The 17,980-nt window shown below is 40.4% G+C and overlaps 1 protein-coding gene across 1 annotated transcript in view; it reads left to right on the top strand.

Moving 5' to 3' along the window:
* The window catches only part of LOC146577218 (protein NLRC3-like), a 184,246-nt gene that overhangs the window by 1,047 nt on the left and 165,219 nt on the right, over positions 1-17,980 (top strand). The window lies entirely within an intron of this gene.

A 17,980-nucleotide genomic window follows, 5' to 3' on the forward strand; every position in this document is an offset into this window, starting at 1 on the left:
ATTAATGACACAATCTTCTGTCATTAATCCTGATTAATCACAATTACTTGATCAATAGCTGCAGTTACATTTTTCCAACTTTATATTTAAGCCTGTAACAGACGTTTACACCATATAATGAAGTCAATGCAGAATAAACACAAAGAATGTTAAACGCTTCAATTCAAAGAGACTTTGAATAGTTTTCAGTCTTTAACTCAGCTTCTCTGCTGTAAATACAACTTTGTAACAAACATATATACTAAAAGCTAAGTGTGCACTAATATATAATAATATATAATCTATATTACTGCTGTTAATGAAAATGTTTAATCAGACTCATCACAGGGTTACTGTGGATTAATTTGGATTAATCACCATTAAACATCATTTTTAATGTAAACGAATCAAAGTTCATTTCATGAGCAAACAGACTCGAGAGAAAAGGGCAAATTTACACACTTAACATGTTTATTGAACATGTAAACATTGATTAACCTCCTGAATGAGCCGACCCCCCCAGGGACAGTCCTGCATGCTAATGATGGGCTCTGCTCTGTACCTGCAGGATTCTGTCAGCCACAAACTCCTCAGCTGATCCTGAATCTGAGCCCATCTGTCAAACAATCATTTTCTTCACAGGTCTGTGGAGGTGGCACTGATCCTGCAGCAGTCTAACACTCTCTGTCACTCTTCTTCAAGTCTTTGACACGAGGAACCAAAACTATGTCATTAACAACACTAACAGGTCTGCAGTTTGTCCACTTGGCAGTTGTGTCATCAGTGCTTTGCATTGTTGTGATATTTTAAGCTGGAAGTGCTTCGGTGAAAAGAAAATTCCTTCTGTCACGATGTGCAGAATCCTTCATGTTGGTCGTTGTTATTTTTTTGAAACATTTCAGGGATTTTGAGTCGTTCTGCTCTCCAGATGTGTCGTGTTAAAGGTTTTTATCATGTTAATCATGATAACAGATGAACCCCTAACCCTACATGTTAATTTTGACAGCACTGCTAAATCCTTTTTAATGTTCTTCTGTCAGATCATTGATTAGACTCGACTCCAAATACGAGACTCAGAAAACTCAAATGAAAACTCAAATCAAAGCAATGAGAAAAGGACTTCTTGTGTTAGAATGAAAACATATGGAAGTGGTCAGGTTTCAAACACTCGTTGAATCTACTGCACAGTTACATTCAGGGACCTTTGGCCTCCTGAGAGCATTAGTTGATGGTTCATCACAGTTTTCTCAAAGTTTCCTCTGAGCTTCTGCAGCATCATCACTTCCATCACTGATGAAAGAAAGTTCATAGAAAACAGAAAATATATCTTCAGAATCTGAGAGTCTAAAACTTGACAGACTTGATTCAGATGAAGTTATTTGAGCAGAAACTCCTGGATCTTTATCCTGTGTTGATCTAATCCTTCATGGTTCTTCCACAGAGTGGAGCAGCAGAGCTCAGAGGTTCCCAGTGGTCAGTCTGCCCAGCAGCATCAAACACAGCTGGACTCCATATTTATGGTCTGTACATGTACAACAACTACTTTATTATTAATAATAATGCATTTATTTATAGGTCCCTTTCAGAACACCAAGGACTCTGTGGACTAAATGACCAAAAGAAAACAAACTTTGAAATCAGACGGAGCAAATGTGATCACAGGGAAACGTTTTAAACATCGAGGCTTTAAACAGAAACCAAAGTGAAACAGTTTGTAGTCGAGATCAGTGGGAATGAAGCTGAATAACTGTTTCTTCAATATCTTTGAGCTCTTAAAAAAACAAAAACTAGCTGAAAGTCTGGCTGCTCTTATGAAAAGTACAGAGAAATTATGGGTCGCTCAACACTTGTGCACAATATAAGAGTTTAAATAAATCTGAAGAATAACTCAAAATCCTACAATCATACTGATAAAGTCATCTACAGCTAACTATCCAAGTGGATTTGTTTAAGACAGCTCCATCTGCTGGTGGCCCTCTGCAGGTGCATGAAAGGGGCGTGTTTATATTGAAAGTAGTAGAGAAAGTAAACCCCACGGGAAGGAGGAGGACTCTCAGCAGCTTCCAGCTCATATTCAGACATTTGACTTCTCACTGAAAGCAGCAAGTTTGAGTGTCTGTACCTTAGTTAGAAGAGATAACATGGTCATAGTAATTAGAGTTGATTGAGCAATGCTGTCCTTATAATGTAGTTTATGATTTTTATGGACAAGTCCAGTTTTTCTGTAGAGCCTCTCAAGTTGGTGACAGCAGCAGTGGAAGTTCACGTGTAAACCAGAGCAGCAAATCAGGTCCAAATGTGTTGTTCACAGTGAGTGGGATCATCATTGGCTGCTATGTTAACCTCCTGCAGCAGGATGTCTTTGGTCAGAGAATGGATAGATCACTAAGTCATTGTTGAGTTTAGGGAGACAGTAGACAGTTGGAGGAGGTTCAGCCAGTTGACACACAGTAGATAAAAATAACTGAAGGCAGGAGCAGACACCTGTATGACTTTCCACCTCTCACATAGATTATTTCCCTGGGCAGCGCCACAGGGCTGGTAGATGTAAACAAAGCTGGAGGAGAGGATTGATTCATCTGAGAAAAGTCACAGAGTTGTGTCTTGATGCTCAATCATCCAGGTACGTAAATCCCAAAAAGCTTGATTCTGTTCATCTGGATGTTTTCAGTGGGAGAAACGTTTCATCATCATCAGGTGACTTCTTCAGTCTCAGCTGACTGCAGGTTTCAATCTCATAAACAGGACATTTGTATGACTGAAACCAGCCCACTGAAGGAACAATGGGCTGGGAGGTCAGTTCATTGATCATTGGTACGCATATTGTCAGGACCATTGATCAATGGTTGTTGATCAATGTTCATGAGTCCAGTTCACAGAGAGCTGGGGAATGGCTGCAATCACAGCATTGTAAGATGGTGACAGTTGTACCCTTGGGCCCCTCCTCCATTCAGAGATGGTCTTTCCTTTTCACATAAATGGCCTCCTTGACTCCGCCCTCAAACCAGCGTTCACATTTACTCAGGACCTTCTTGATGTGAAGTTCTTCTGCTTCGCTGGCTGCTGTGTCTGTGGGGATGGTGTTTGTTCTGTGTTGTAGCGTCCTGATGACGCCCAGTTTGTGCCCCAGTGGATGATGAGAGTCAAACCTTAAATACTGATCTGTATGTGTAAACAGAGTGAACCTTTAAGACCAGTTGTCTGTACGATCAACTCAGTCACCTGAAACATCTCCAAGTTTCTGGCTTTGATCATCAACCTGTTGGTAGTTCAGCTCTGAACACCAGTGAAATGTTTCTCCCACTGAAATCGCTGCATTCATATGAACAGCATCAACGTTTTGGGATCATGGAGTTGTGGACAAAGTCTCAGTTAATCAGATAAAGTCAAACCTATAATTGGTGAAGAGGTCGTGGATGATATGCCCCTTGATGGTAAAGAAGTGGATGTTGTGTGGACTAAAGTTCAGAGTGGTGGGTCATTCATAAATATTCTGTTCCAGCTGCTGGAGGACAACATCATCACTTTTGTGAAGAACGAGCTGAAGAAGATCCAGAAGGCTCTGAATCCAAATAAGCCCCAGTGCTTGGAGTTTCAGAGGGAGGATGATGAGCAGAGGAGAAACAGCAGAGACGCATTTGTGAAGATCACAGTGGACTTCCTGAGGAGAATGAAGCAGGAGGAGCTGGCTGACCGTCTGCAGAGACGTAAGAGGATTTATCTAAAGATTTAAGCTGCTGGATAAATGAGAGACTTGTGACACCAGTGTGTTCGGTCATTTCTCAGTGGGTCAGAAATTGTCATCAGCATTTTGTAAAATATGATTGTTAAAGTTGTATTTTTATTATTATTATTATTCAGAACTTCCAGCTGCTGTTTGTCATCGTAACCTTAAGTCTAAGCTGAAGGAGAAGTTCCAGTGTGTGTTTGAGGGCATCGCTAAAGCAGGAAACCCAACCCTCCTGAATCAGATCTACACAGAGCTCTACATCACAGAGGGAGGGACTGCAGAGGTCAATGATGAACATGAGGTCAGACAGACTGAAACAGCATCCAGGAAACCAGACAGACCAGAAACAACCATCAGACAAGAAGACATCTTTAAAGCCTCACCTGGAAGAGATGAACCAATCAGAACAGTGCTGACAAAGGGAGTGGCTGGCATTGGGAAAACAGTCTTAACACAGAAATACAGCCTGGACTGGGCTGAAGACAAAGCCAACCAGGACATCCAGTTCATATTTCCATTCACTTTCAGAGAGCTGAATGTGCTGAAAGAGGAAAAGTTCAGCTTGGTGGGACTTGTTCATCACTTCTTTACTGAAACCAAAGAAGCAGGAATCTGCAGCTTTGAAGACTTCCAGGTTGTGTTCATCTTTGATGGTCTGGATGAGTGTCGACTTCCTCTGGACTTCCACAAAACTACAATCCTAACTGACCCTAGAAAGTCCACCTCAGTGGATGTGCTGCTGATAAACCTCATCAGGGGGAAACTGCTTCCCTCTGCTCACCTCTGGATAACCACACGACCTGCAGCAGCCAATCAGATCCCTCCTGACTGTGTTGGCATGGTGACAGAGGTCAGAGGGTTCACTGACCCACAGAAGGAGGAGTACTTCAGGAAGAGATTCAGAGATGAGGAGCAGGCCAGCAGCATCATCTCCCACATCAAGACATCACGAAGCCTCCACATCATGTGTCACATCCCAGTCTTCTGCTGGATCACTGCTACAGTTCTGGAGGATGTGCTGGAAACCAGAGAGGGAGGACAGCTGCCCAAGACCCTGACTGAGATGTACATCCACTTCCTGGTGGTTCAGGCCAAAGTGAAGAAGGTCAAGTATGATGGAGGAGCTGAGACAGATCCACACTGGAGTCCTGAGAGCAGGAAGATGATGGAGTCTCTGGGAAAACTGGCTTTTGATCAGCTGCAGAAAGGAAACCTGATCTTCTATGAATCAGACCTGACAGAGTGTGGCATCGATATCAGAGCAGCCTCAGTGTACTCAGGAGTGTTCACACAGATCTTTAAAGAGGAGAGAGGACTGTACCAGGACAAGGTGTTCTGCTTCATCCATCTGAGTGTTCAGGAGTTTCTGGCTGCTCTTCATGTCCATCTGACCTTCATCAACTCTGGACTCAATCTGCTGGAACAACAACAAACAACCTCCCAGAAGTCTGAAACAGGAGAATCTGCAAAGAAACACTTCTACCAGAGTGCTGTGAACAAGGCCTTACAGAGTCCAAATGGACACCTGGACTTGTTCCTCCGCTTCCTCCTGGGTCTTTCCCTGCAGACCAATCAGACTCTCCTACGAGCCCTGATGACACAGACAGGAAGTAGCTCACTGACCAATCAGGAAACAGTCCAGTACATCAAGAAGAAGCTCAGTGAGAATCTGTCTGCAGAGAAAAGCATCAATCTGATCCACTGTCTGAATGAACTGAATGATCGTTCTCTAGTGGAGGAGATCCAACAGTCCCTGAGATCAGGAAGTCTCTCCACAGGTAAACTGTCTCCTGCTCAGTGGTCAGCTCTGGTCTTCATCTTACTGTCATCAGAAGAAGATCTGGATGTGTTTGACCTGCAGAAATACTCTGCTTCAGAGGAGGCTCTTCTGAGGCTGCTGCCAGTGGTCAAAGCCTCCAACAAAGCTCTGTGAGTAAACATGTTGTCATCGCTTCATTGTTAAAATCATGGGAAATAAATCAGAAATGCTGAGTTCAAAGAGCACTGTAACATTTTTTTAAAATAGTAAATTAAATGATCATCAGTCACTCGGTAAATATATGGTAGTTTTAATGTTTCACTCCAGCATTTCTAAAACACACTTTGTTCTGTAACTCTTATCAAAGGACAATCCAGACCCAGCCTATAAGAACATGAGCTCTGATGCTTCAGCCCCTCTGACAGGTTTATTATCCTCAGCTTGTTCATTTGTCTCCAACTCCAGGAGTTTGGTTGTTTTATTCTAAAGCACAAACTTCACCTGCCAGACTTCACCTACATCTTTTTCTGATGTTCATAATTTAAGTTCAAGTTTGTATCTCACTTTCAGTGCACACTCTCCCTTTTTAAATATAAATCTCTGCTGTGCTGTCATGTTTTCATCCTGTATGGAGGGAGAAACTCGGTCTTCATTACTGAAATTGCCTCTAAGGTCGTGTTTCTTGTCAGTAACCATATGTAACTGTAAGGCTTCCATAACCAGTGTTATCACAGAATTACAGTGGGTTCACTCTGGGTCCTCTACAGTTTCTTCCCACTGTCCACAGACATGCAGTTAGGTTACCTGGTGATCTAAACTTCATGCAGGTGTGAGTGAGAGTGGTTGTCTGTCCCTCTGTGGGCTTAGTGGAAGAGACTGGATGGATCTCTGCTTTGTCTTTGATATATGCTGACAGCAAACATTCTCCATGAAGTCTGCATTTCAGCTCATTTCCTTTATACACACCTTTAACAGGAAGAGTTTTATACAGCTAGTGTTTAAAATCCAGTGTTATTCACAATACACAGGTAATGAGCATGATTATTGAATTACTAAAATTTTCTAAAATAATTGTTTTAGTTAATATTGTATGACAGTGTACACAGAATTATTAGCTCAGTAGGCAGAGTGGTCGCCCCATGATCATAAGGTCAGGGGTCGAATCCACCGAATAGTTACCTTGTGGTACCCCTGAGCAAGGTACCATCAAGGTACCAATCATGTGCACTGGACTGGTAGCACTCATAGTCTCATAGGTTTAAATACATTTTTTAAAAAAAGGGTTCAACATATAAACAAATTTAATTTGATCACATATATTCTTTGTTTTTTTTGTTGTGGTTTTTTCCCTTTCTCTCACAGACTGAGCAGCTGTAACGTCTCAGAGGAAGGCTGTGAAAATTTGTTGTCAGTGGTCAGCTCCCAGTCCTGTAGTCTGAGAGAGCTGGACCTGAGTACCAACAGCCTGAAGGCTTCAGCAGTAAAGCTTCTGTCTGCTGCAGTGGAGAGTCCACATGCCAAACTGAATGTTCTGAGGTCAGATCAATTTGTATTCTGTTTAGTTCTGTTTGTTTATGTGTTTGATGTTTGTTTTTGTTTATGTCTTTATCCAGTTATCCTTGTTTCATAGCATTTTTATTTTATTTCAAAGTTAAACAGAAGTTTTACTAACCTGCTCAGCACAAGACAATAAGCTATTGCACCTTGATTACACTTTAACAACAATCTTTATTCATGTTTTTATCTTCAGACTTAACATCTGTGAACTCTCAGAGGAAAACTGTGAAGCTCTGTCCTCAGTTCTCAGCTCGCAGTCCTCTAGTCTGACAGAGCTGGACCTGAGTATCAGAAAGCTACAGGATTCAGGAGTGAAGCTTCTGTCTGCTGGACTACAACGTTTAAACTGTAAACTGAATACTCTGAGGTCAGATCAGAAAACATTTAGTTTTTAGCATTATTAATTAAAGTTCATACATATGATGTTGTATCTTAGTATGTTTATGTTTCCTTTAAAAAATAGAAAGTCAACATTTAATGTTGTGAAATGTATTAACAAACTCTACATGAGTACTTGTTTTATAGATTGTCTTTTATTTTTCAGACTGAGTGGCTGTAACCTGTCAGAGAGAAGCTGTGAAGCTCTGTGCTCAGTCCTCAGCTCCCAGTCCTCCAGTCTGAGAGAGCTGGACCTGAGTAACTCTGACCTGCAGGATTCAGGAGTGAAGCTTCTGTCCGCTGGACTAAAGAGTTCACAGTGTGCAGTGGAAACTCTCAGGTCAGGATTCAAACTTTTCCACAGATGATCATTTGAAATGTGATTTATATTATTGTATAAACAGGTAACTTTTACAGCTGTCAAGTGAACTTTTATTTACATTTGAGTGGATAATTGGACTCTGAATTACTAAAAGTTGTTATAGTCATGTCTCTGTTTATTTAAAAAAATACTTCATGCACTGCCTAATTTAAAGATTTAGGCTCCTTTGGGCCCATAATATATATATTTGATTTCTTTGTGAATGAAATTAGGAGGATATTGGCGACTGCTGATTGGCTCGCTGTTTGTTTTTTATTCACAGTACTTAATTTTAAAGGCTGATTTCTCAAAATGAGATGTTTATCTTTTCTTCTACAACACGTGAAGCCACCAAATCCTCTTGCTTGATTTATTCATTACAGTTTGATTTAAAGAATATTAGACTCGTAACATAATAAATATATTTATTTCACTTCTTCTTGAGAGAAAGAAAGGGATGACTGGGTGAGCTCCAGTGGTTCATCCCAGCAGAGAGAGCGGCACACTGGGCTGCAAATGATCACAGTAGTAATGGCCATAGTTTGATAAAACAGGCAGTCTTACCCTGTAGATAATACAGGGTTCTGGTGCCGATGTGGGGGAGGGGAGTCGCCCGGTACTAACTACATACTACTAACTACCTCATCCAGATGTCTTCCCTACTAAACCTGATAACAAGTAACTGCAGTAGCCTTATAGGTCAAATCAGTTTCACCTGTTAAAGTTAGCTCCACTATTAATTAGGGGTGGGGGAAAAAATCGACACTGTGTAGTATCGTGATATTTTGTTTGCTAATAATGTATCGATACAGGGACAGCAGAAATCGATATTTTGTTACAAACAATTTTTTCTCTGAAGTCAACATGCTCTGGAGTCAGAGCATGTTGACTTCAGAGCATGTTGATCCTTTTTCTGAGCAACAATCCTGACATTCCTTCACTGTCCAAATGTGTTTAACTTTTTTTTTGGCAGCAATAAACATGACAGTTTACTTATTTTAATTTAAGACATGTTTAATTTTAATTAAGTTTGAAACTTTTTTATTTAATGTAAAATTATATATTTTTTTAAATTTACTTTCAAATTCTTCAGTTGCTGAAGGGGCTGCATAGTTTTCATAAATTGCATAGTTCAGAATAGCTATAATTGTACCAGATGGTTGCATTCAGTTAAGTTGGACTAGACTGTAATACAAACCGTTCAGTTTGTCAACAATAAAACTGACTGAAATGAGAGAAAGACTGAGTGTGAGACTTTGATATTAGATAAAATGAATATTGATAAAGTTTACCTTTATGTGCAGAATTTAAATATCGCAAAATATTTTAAAAAATCGCAATAATATCGTATCGTGCGTTAAGTATTGTGATAATATCGTATCGCGAGTTGTATGGTGATTCCCACCTCTACTATTAATGGTGTCACTTGTTATTTCTGGGATGAGTTTAGTAGCCTGAACAGCTGCTTAAAGGAAAGTAATTAAATAATAAAAATAACCTAAGTCCGGGGGAACCTGCAAGAGCTGTTTGCACAAAGAATAATGCTCAGACTTTGAGGTTTTATCGTTTTACACAAGGTTTAAAAATGAATGTCCACAATTGAATTGCAGAAATTGTTATTGAGCTAATACTGATGTAGTTGTTATCTTTGGTAAGGAGAGGTTGGAGGAAGGATGAGCACAGTCAGGCCTAAAGATGCTCTTAATAATAATAATGGATTGCATTTATATAGCGCTTTTCGAGACCCTCAAAGACCCTTTACAATCCCACTACAGGGAGTGCAGAATTATTAGGCAAGTTGTATTTTTGAGGAATAATTTTATTATTGAACAACAACCATGTTCTCAATGAACCCAAAAAACTCATTAATATCAAAGCTGAATGTTTTTGGAAGTAGTTTTTAGTTTGTTTTTAGTTTTAGCTATTTTAGGGGGATATCTGTGTGTGCAGGTGACTATTACTGTGCAGAATTATTAGGCAACTTAACAAAAAACAAATATATACCCATTTCATTTATTTATTTTTACCAGTGACACCAATATAACATCTCCACATTCACAAATATACATTTCTGACATTCAAAAACAAAACAAAAACAAATCAGCGACCAATATAGCCACCTTTCTTTGCAAGGACACTCAAAAGCCTGCCATCCATGGATTCTGTCAGTGTTTTGATCTGTTCACCATCAACATTGCGTGCAGCAGCAACCACAGCCTCCCAGACACTGTTCAGAGAGGTGTACTGTTTTCCCTCCTTGTAAATCTCACATTTGATGATGGACCACAGGTTCTCAATGGGGTTCAGATCAGGTGAACAAGGAGGCCATGTCATTAGTTTTTCTTCTTTTATACCCTTTCTTGCCAGCCACGCTGTGGAGTACTTGGACGCGTGTGATGGAGCATTGTCCTGCATGAAAATCATGTTTTTCTTGAAGGATGCAGACTTCTTCCTGTACCACTGCTTGAAGAAGGTGTCTTCCAGAAACTGGCAGTAGGACTGGGAGTTGAGCTTGACTCCATCCTCAACCCGAAAAGGCCCCACAAGCTCATCTTTGATGATACCAGCCCAAACCAGTACTCCACCTCCACCTTGCTGGCGTCTGAGTGGGACTGGAGCTCTCTGCCCTTTACCAATCCAGCCACGGGCCCATCCATCTGGCCCATCAAGACTCACTCTCATTTCATCAGTCCATAAAACCTTAGAAAAACCAGTCTTGAGATATTTCTTGGCCCAGTCTTGACGTTTCAGCTTGTGTGTCTTGTTCAGTGGTGGTCGTCTTTCAGCCTTTCTTACCTTGGCCATGTCTCTGAGTATTGCACACCTTGTGCTCTTGGGCACTCCAGTGATGTTGCAGCTCCAAAATATGGCCAAACTGGTGGCAAGTGGCATCTTGGCAGCTGCACGCTTGACTTTTCTCAGTTCATGGGCAGTTATTTTGTGCCTTGGTTTTTCCACACGCTTCTTGCGACCCTGTTGACTATTTTGAATGAAACGCTTGATTGTTCGATGATCACGCTTCAGAAGCTTTGCAATTTTGAGACTGCTGCATCCCTCTGCAAGATATCTCACTATTTTTGACTTTTCTGAGCCTGTCAAGTCCTTCTTTTGACCCATTTTGCCAAAGGAAAGGACGTTACCTAATAATTATGCACACCTGATATAGGGTGTTGATGTCATTAGACCACACCCCTTCTCATTACAGAGATGCACATCACCTAATATGCTTAATTGGTAGTAGGCTTTCGAGCCTATACAGCTTGGAGTAAGACAACATGCATGAAGAGGATGATGTGGACAAAATACTCATTTGCCTAATAATTCTGCACTCCCTGTATTCATTCACTCTCACATTCACACACTGGTGGAGGTAAGCTACAGTTGTAGTGGTAGGTTAGGTTTTGCCCAAGGACAAAATGACCAAGACAGAGAGAGCTGGCTCATCAGACAGACAAGCTCATCTTGTAACCTACTGGTTCGCTGGTCAGCACACCAGCTGACTAGCGAACCGGCTAACTAGCACACTGGCTAACTAGCACACCAGCTAAATAGCAAATCAGCTAACTAGCAGACCAGCTAACGGCAGCCACAAGCTGAAGGACGATTAAATGTAGTGGAGATATCAGAGATGACACTGGTGTGTCCGATTCACTCTTTAGCACTCTGGTCACTCCGGTGTGTCAGCCAGAACACCACTGAAGGCCAAATGATCCCAGCATGTGGAATAAAGAGCTTAAGGTTTGGTTTGAGACACTTTATTCTTTCACTGATTGATTCTTGCGGCTGTGATCATGTGTGTGGTTTCTTACAAAAAGGAAGTACACAATACAAATACATGACAAATAAGATGAATAGATAAGTTACATATCCAGTTATATGTACGTACATCAGTATAGCTAATATAGCCATATATAAGGACAAAGATCACAGTACTATAATGCAGTAATGTTAAACACAAAGGTGTATATCTACATAAATCTGTCCTATCAGTGATCAGGGTACTGTAGTATACTTCCACTACATAAACTATAGAAACTAAACGACATTAGTGTGACTTTAAGTTACCATCAGTACAGACAAACTGATGGTAGTTGTACAAAATAAAGGCATTGCAATTATTGTGAAGGGCTTCCGGTTAAACTAAGATCAGCTGATTACCTCATAACAAATTGTTTGCTATAGAACGCAGCTCCCACTCTTCATTAATATCATGTACTGTAACTCCCAAGTAACCATGGTTACCCAGCCACGCCCAGTAGTCTCCAGAGAGACCAACAGCTGGTGCACGTTGTAACGCCGTGGCTTTCATAGTCTCTCCTTTTTCTACAGCTCATGTGTTCTTCTTGTGACGGTGCGTCTTGAGGGAGGCTCATACATGCCGTCATTTGTTGATCCTAAGAACGTTCCTCAGACCGACTTCTTCAACAACACTAATCGGCCTGCAGTTTGTAGCTACTCACTTCACTGTGGTGTTTGTTAGCTTGTCTTTCTTTGGTTTTATCCTGACTCCTCCCACAAGCTGATCCTACGTAGTCTGCCCAAGCCTCCCACCTCTGTTTGTTTGGGTGGTTTGTTTGCTGCCATCAACAGCGTGTAATGCATTTAAGTGATACTTCAGACATGAAGTACTGCGACAATAAAAAACTCAACTTTGCTTAAAAATAACTTTAGTTGTATCAACACTGCCCTCTGGAATAATTAGACTTTGGTGACAAACTGATGTGATCTCCATGTTTCCTTTGTTGGACTGTGGGCGAGTGTCAGAACTGAATGTACTGAGTAACATGTGGAGTTTAAATATGTGTCAGTTCCAGTTTTAGAGCTCTAAAGTGCAGCTATCATGTTAGGAATATGTTAGGAATAGACAGGAACACTGAGCACACTGAGGTCAAATCTTTATTTATCCAGTTCATCTGTAGGCTGAGCTCAGTCCATCCATTTAGTGAAATGATGTTTAAAGGTCTCCTTGTTCTGTGAGCGTGCACAGATCCTGAAGCAGAAAGCCTGGGTTAACAGAGAAATGATCATCACTGTGATGATGCTCACCATCTCTGACTGGGATTTGAGGTTTTGTCAAAGCAGCAAAGAAAGCCTGGCTATGTTGGACTGGGTGTGGAAGCAGCTCCCAGTTTGAGTTCAGGAGACAGACACCCTCTCTACTTTGACGATCAGCTTCAAACTTTCCTTTTTGATAAAACTTATAGTTAGAGCTGGATCAGGTGACCCTGAACCATCACTTAGTTATGCTGCTATAGAGATGGATAACAGATGGATTGTTGTTTTGTGTGTCTGCAGTCTGTCAGGCTGTCTGATCACAGAGGAAGGCTGTACTTCTCTGGCCTCAGCTCTGACCTCCAACCCCTCCCATCTGAGAGAGCTGGACCTGAGCTACAATCATCCAGGTCTCTCAGGAATGAAGCTTCTGTCGGCTGGACTGAAGGATCCAGGCTGGAGACTGGACACTCTCAGGTATGGAGAGAATGTCTGATATAGGAGGAAGAGCTGGAATCATTTCCTGTGTCTTTCACTCACTTCCTGTTTGTTTCCTGCAGATGAGACATGAACAATCACACATGCAGGAATATTTTCAGGGACAGACACACTAGTCTAGCTGGATAGTACATGGATATTTATGTAGGGGGTCTTCAAGGAGTCTGTTTGCAGGAACATTAATGATAACTGATAAGTCATGTTGAGAGTTTCATTAAAAGTAGACTTACAGTTAGGTAATATTTGGACAGAGACAACATTTTGTAACTTTAGATACAAGTATCAGCCATGTGTGTGTTTCCCATGCTGTATGTCCACAGTCACAGTGACAGTCAGTGACACTGACAGAAGGATGAAACAAGGCTGTGAATCATTTCAGTCTGTGTGTGTGACAAAGAGGCAGACAGGAGCAGCTAACATTTGGAAATGGAAGCTTACTGGAAACACTACATTCACGGCTGAATTCACAATAGATTTGTTCTCAAGTGCACATTTAGCAGCTAATGCTAATACTGTTTTCCCTTTGCTTTCTACAGCAGCTATTGCTAAGTAGGCCACTTTGCTCCGCTAAGGATTTGTGTGACCATGATGGAGACTCTGATAAGCTAATGCTGCTAAGCCAATGCTGTTTATGGGCCCTGTTAGAATCAATATTTCATTCTCATTCTGTTGTTTGAGAACAATATTAATGTTTCACATCATTATAACACAAGAGAAAAGGGTATTGGCATTAGCTACTAGTGCTTATTCACCTCAAATTACCTTTAGCTGCTAATGGCAGCCTACTTAGCATTAACTCCTCACTAATATAATGCTAATTTACATCAAATTAGCATTAACTGCTCATATTGTTATAAGGAAAGAGAAAACGGTATTAGCATTTGCTGCTAATAATTATTCACCTCTAATTAGAATAAGCCGCTAAAAGCAGCCAACTTAGCATTAATTCCTCACTTTGTTGTTACACAACGGAAAAGAGTATTAGTATTAGCTACTATCATTTTTAATAAGTAAGAGAAAACAGTATTAGCAGTAGCGCATAATGCTAATTCACGTCAACGTAGTATTAGTTAATAATGGCAGCCTACTTAGCATTAACTGCTCACTAATATAATGCTAATTCGCATCAAATTAGCATTAGCTGCTCAAGTTGTTATAAGGAAAAAGAGAAAACGGTATTAGTATTAGCTGCTAATAATTATTCACCCCTAATTAGAGTTAGCCCCTAATGGCAGTCTACTTAGCATTAACTCCTGACATTGTTATAATGCAGGGGAAAAGAGTTACCATTATCGGATAATGCTAATTCTCATCAAATTAGCATTAGTTAATAACGGTAGACTTCATATCATTAGCTGCTGTCATTCTTACAAAGCAAACAGTATGAGCATTAGCTGTTAATCCTTTTTCATCTAAAATTAGAATTAGCCACTAATGGCGTATTGTTAAAAAGTAAGAAAAAACATTGTTAGCATAAGCGGATAATGCTAATTCATCTCAAATTAGTATTAGCTAATAATGGCACCTGCTTAGCATTAGCTGGTCACATTGTTATAAGGCAAGAAAATATGGTATTAGCATTAGCTGCCAATTTCTATTTACCTAAAATTAGCATTAGCCACTAATGGTAGCCTATAGCAAAAACTTCTTAATGCTAAATGAAGTTAATTAATGCTAAGTAGGTTTAACTGAAATTAAAGTAGTGTTAGCATTAGCTGCTGATATTGTTAAAAGGTAAGATAAAACATTGCTAGCAGCAGCGGATAATGCTAACACACATAATAATTAGCATTACCTAATAATGGCAGCCTTCTTAGCATTAGCTGCTCATATTGTTATAATGCAAGGGAAAAGAGTTGGCAAAAACAGTGTTAGCATTAGTGGATAATGCTAATTCACCTAAATTAGCATTAGCTAATAATGGCTACGTACTTAGCATTACCTACTAATATTGATATAAAGCAAGAAAATATGGTATTAGCATTAGCTTCTAATGCTTTCTCATCTAAAATTAGAATTAGCCACTAATGGCATCCTATTTAGCATTAACTCTTCACATCGCAAGGGAAAAATTAGAATTCAATAAAAAAAAAAAGTGTTCACATTAGCTACTTGTATTGTTAAAAAGTAAGAAAAAACATTGTTAGCATAAGGGGATAATGCTAATTCACCTCAAATTAGTATTAGCTAATAACGGCAACCTACATAGCATTAGCTGGTCACATTGTTATAAAGCAAGAAAATATGGTATTAGCATTATCTGCCAATTCCTATTCACCTAAAATTAGCATTACCTGCTAATGGCAGTCTACTTAGCATTAACTCCTCACTAATGTGATGCTAATTCACATTAAATTAGCTTTAGCATTAGCTGCTAGCATCAGCCTACCTAGCACTAGCTGCTCACATTGTTAAAAGGGAAGAGAATACGATATTAGCATTAGCTGGTAATATTTATTCACCCCTAATTAGAATTAGCCACTAATGGCAGCATACTTAGCGTTAACTCCTCACATCGTTGTAATGCAAATGAGGCTAACTTGCATTAAATTAGACTGCTGTTATTAGCTAATGCTATTTAGCAGTAGCTGCTCACATTGCTATAAAGCAAAGGAAAACGATATGAGCATTAGGTTCTAATGCGTATTTGCCTTAAATTAGACGTAGGTGCTAATGGCAGCCTACTTAGCATTAGCAGCTCAGATGTTATAATGCTAGGAAAAAGAGTGTTAGCATTAGCTACTCACATTTTTAAAAAAAAGTAAGTGTTAGCATTAGTGCATAATGCTAATTCATGTCAAATTAGCATTAGTTAATAACGGCAGCCTATTTAGCATTAGCAGATAATGTTGACCTTGGCCCACTGGAAAAGTTAAGAACTAAAGATTTAGGAGTGTTTCTCGATAGCTCTTTCTCGTTTGAGAAACAAATGAATTCTGTTATTAAAACCAGCTGTAAGGTTTATATTGTTGATTGTCATTTATGCTTAGAAATATTTACTCATATATGCTTAGAGTTGTATAATCGATTGCATAATGATAGAGGTTTGATCCTGAGTAGTCTGTAAAGACTCTGTGTGCCTTCCAGAGTGCTCTGGCATGCACACACCACTTGGGGCCATGAGAGAGGTCGTACCCTCTCTTACTGATTTATGGTGTAGGACAGGGGTCTCAAACTCAATTTAGCTGGGGGCCGCTGCAGGCAGAGTCTGGGTGAGGCTGGGCCGCATTAGGTTTTCCACAAGAAAGGCATGGTTAAAAAATTCCAATCTTCTCAAATCTCTTTATTTTTATTTTTTAACACAAAATATGAAAAATAAATAAACAAATTAAGAATTAATAAGAAAATAAATCAATCTGTAATACATAAATAAAATAATAATAAGATGTTTTTAGTCAGTGAACTTGTGTGTTTCTTTCAGTCTTCTATATCTGCTGTGTTTAGATTGAAATGTCTGTATTAACAGTTCTATAACCTTCTTCTGAACATGAATGGAACACTGTAGAAAATGAACTGTTCTTCTGAACATGGCTTCTCTTGCCTACTCCTTGCTGCTAGAGACCTGGCAGCGTTTCCTCTCGCATAGCCGAGCCAGATTTGGCCTGAGGGAGGAAGCAGTTGCGACCCTCAGTATGTCTTGAAGATGATCATCCGTAAGTCTGGACCTGTACTTGGACTTATTGAAGTTCAAAGTGGAGAAGAGCTTTTGGCACAAGTATGTGCTACCAAAAAGGCACATGGTCCGCTTGAACATTCGGGAAAGCCGAGGGAAACTAGGGCTCAAGTCTCTCAAAAATTGTCCAAGCTTGTCTGCTTTTCCACTCACCTCCCTGAACTTTGCTTTGAGTTCAGAGTTGCACTGCAGCTCAATGAGCTCCATTTGAAGCACAGAAGGGGCATCTTGCACATCAAAGGAGAAGGGGTCCGCAAAAATGTGAAAGGTGGCTCTGTGTGTCTTGAAGTCAGCAAATCTGTGATCAAATTCCTCCTGTAGCCTCAAAATGACATCAACATACTCGTCAGCACTGAATGGTGTGCCTGCATCCACGAGAGCCTTGCATGCTGGGAAATGGCAAAGGTTTGTCTGAGAGAGCTGAGCTTTCCAGAGCGCCAGTTTTGTGGAGAATGCTCTCACGTTGTCATAGGCAGCACTGACAAGTTGCCCCTGGCCTTGTAACGTCTTGTTCAGTACATTAAGCTCATGTGTCATATCAACAAGAAAAGCTGAGTCCATGAGCCATTTGGGATCAGTTAGCACAGGAACACTAACTCCATCCTTCTCCATGAAGGCTTCACTTCTGCTCTCAACTCAAAAAGTCTCTTTAATACATTTCCCCTGCTGAGCCAACGTACCTCAGTGAAGTCGAGCACATCCCCATATTCTGACTCCATTTCCTCTAAAAAAGCACAGAACCTTCGGTGCTTTAAGCCCCTGGATCTGATTTGGTTGATGCATTTCACAACAATAGACATCACATCGTCAAACTTCAGGCATTTGCTGCAAAGGACCTGCTGATGGATGATGCAGTGCAGAGCAATGGCCTCCTCCACGCCTTCCTCTTCCAGTTTGTTTTGTGCCACCAGTCCATTTTCCCTCCCTGTCATTTATGGCGCTCCATCTGTTGTTATTCCAACAAACCTCTTCCATGGCAAACCAACATTCTCAATGGCATCACACAGCTTGTAAATATCTGCTGAGCGGTGGTCTGGCCATGCATTGGAATTA

This window comes from Mchenga conophoros, linkage group LG3, assembly GCF_057382185.1.
Source record: "Mchenga conophoros isolate Kocher_MC1m ecotype Shallow Benthic linkage group LG3, M_conophoros_male_GT1.1, whole genome shotgun sequence".
Classification (NCBI taxonomy): Eukaryota; Metazoa; Chordata; class Actinopteri; order Cichliformes; family Cichlidae; genus Mchenga; species Mchenga conophoros.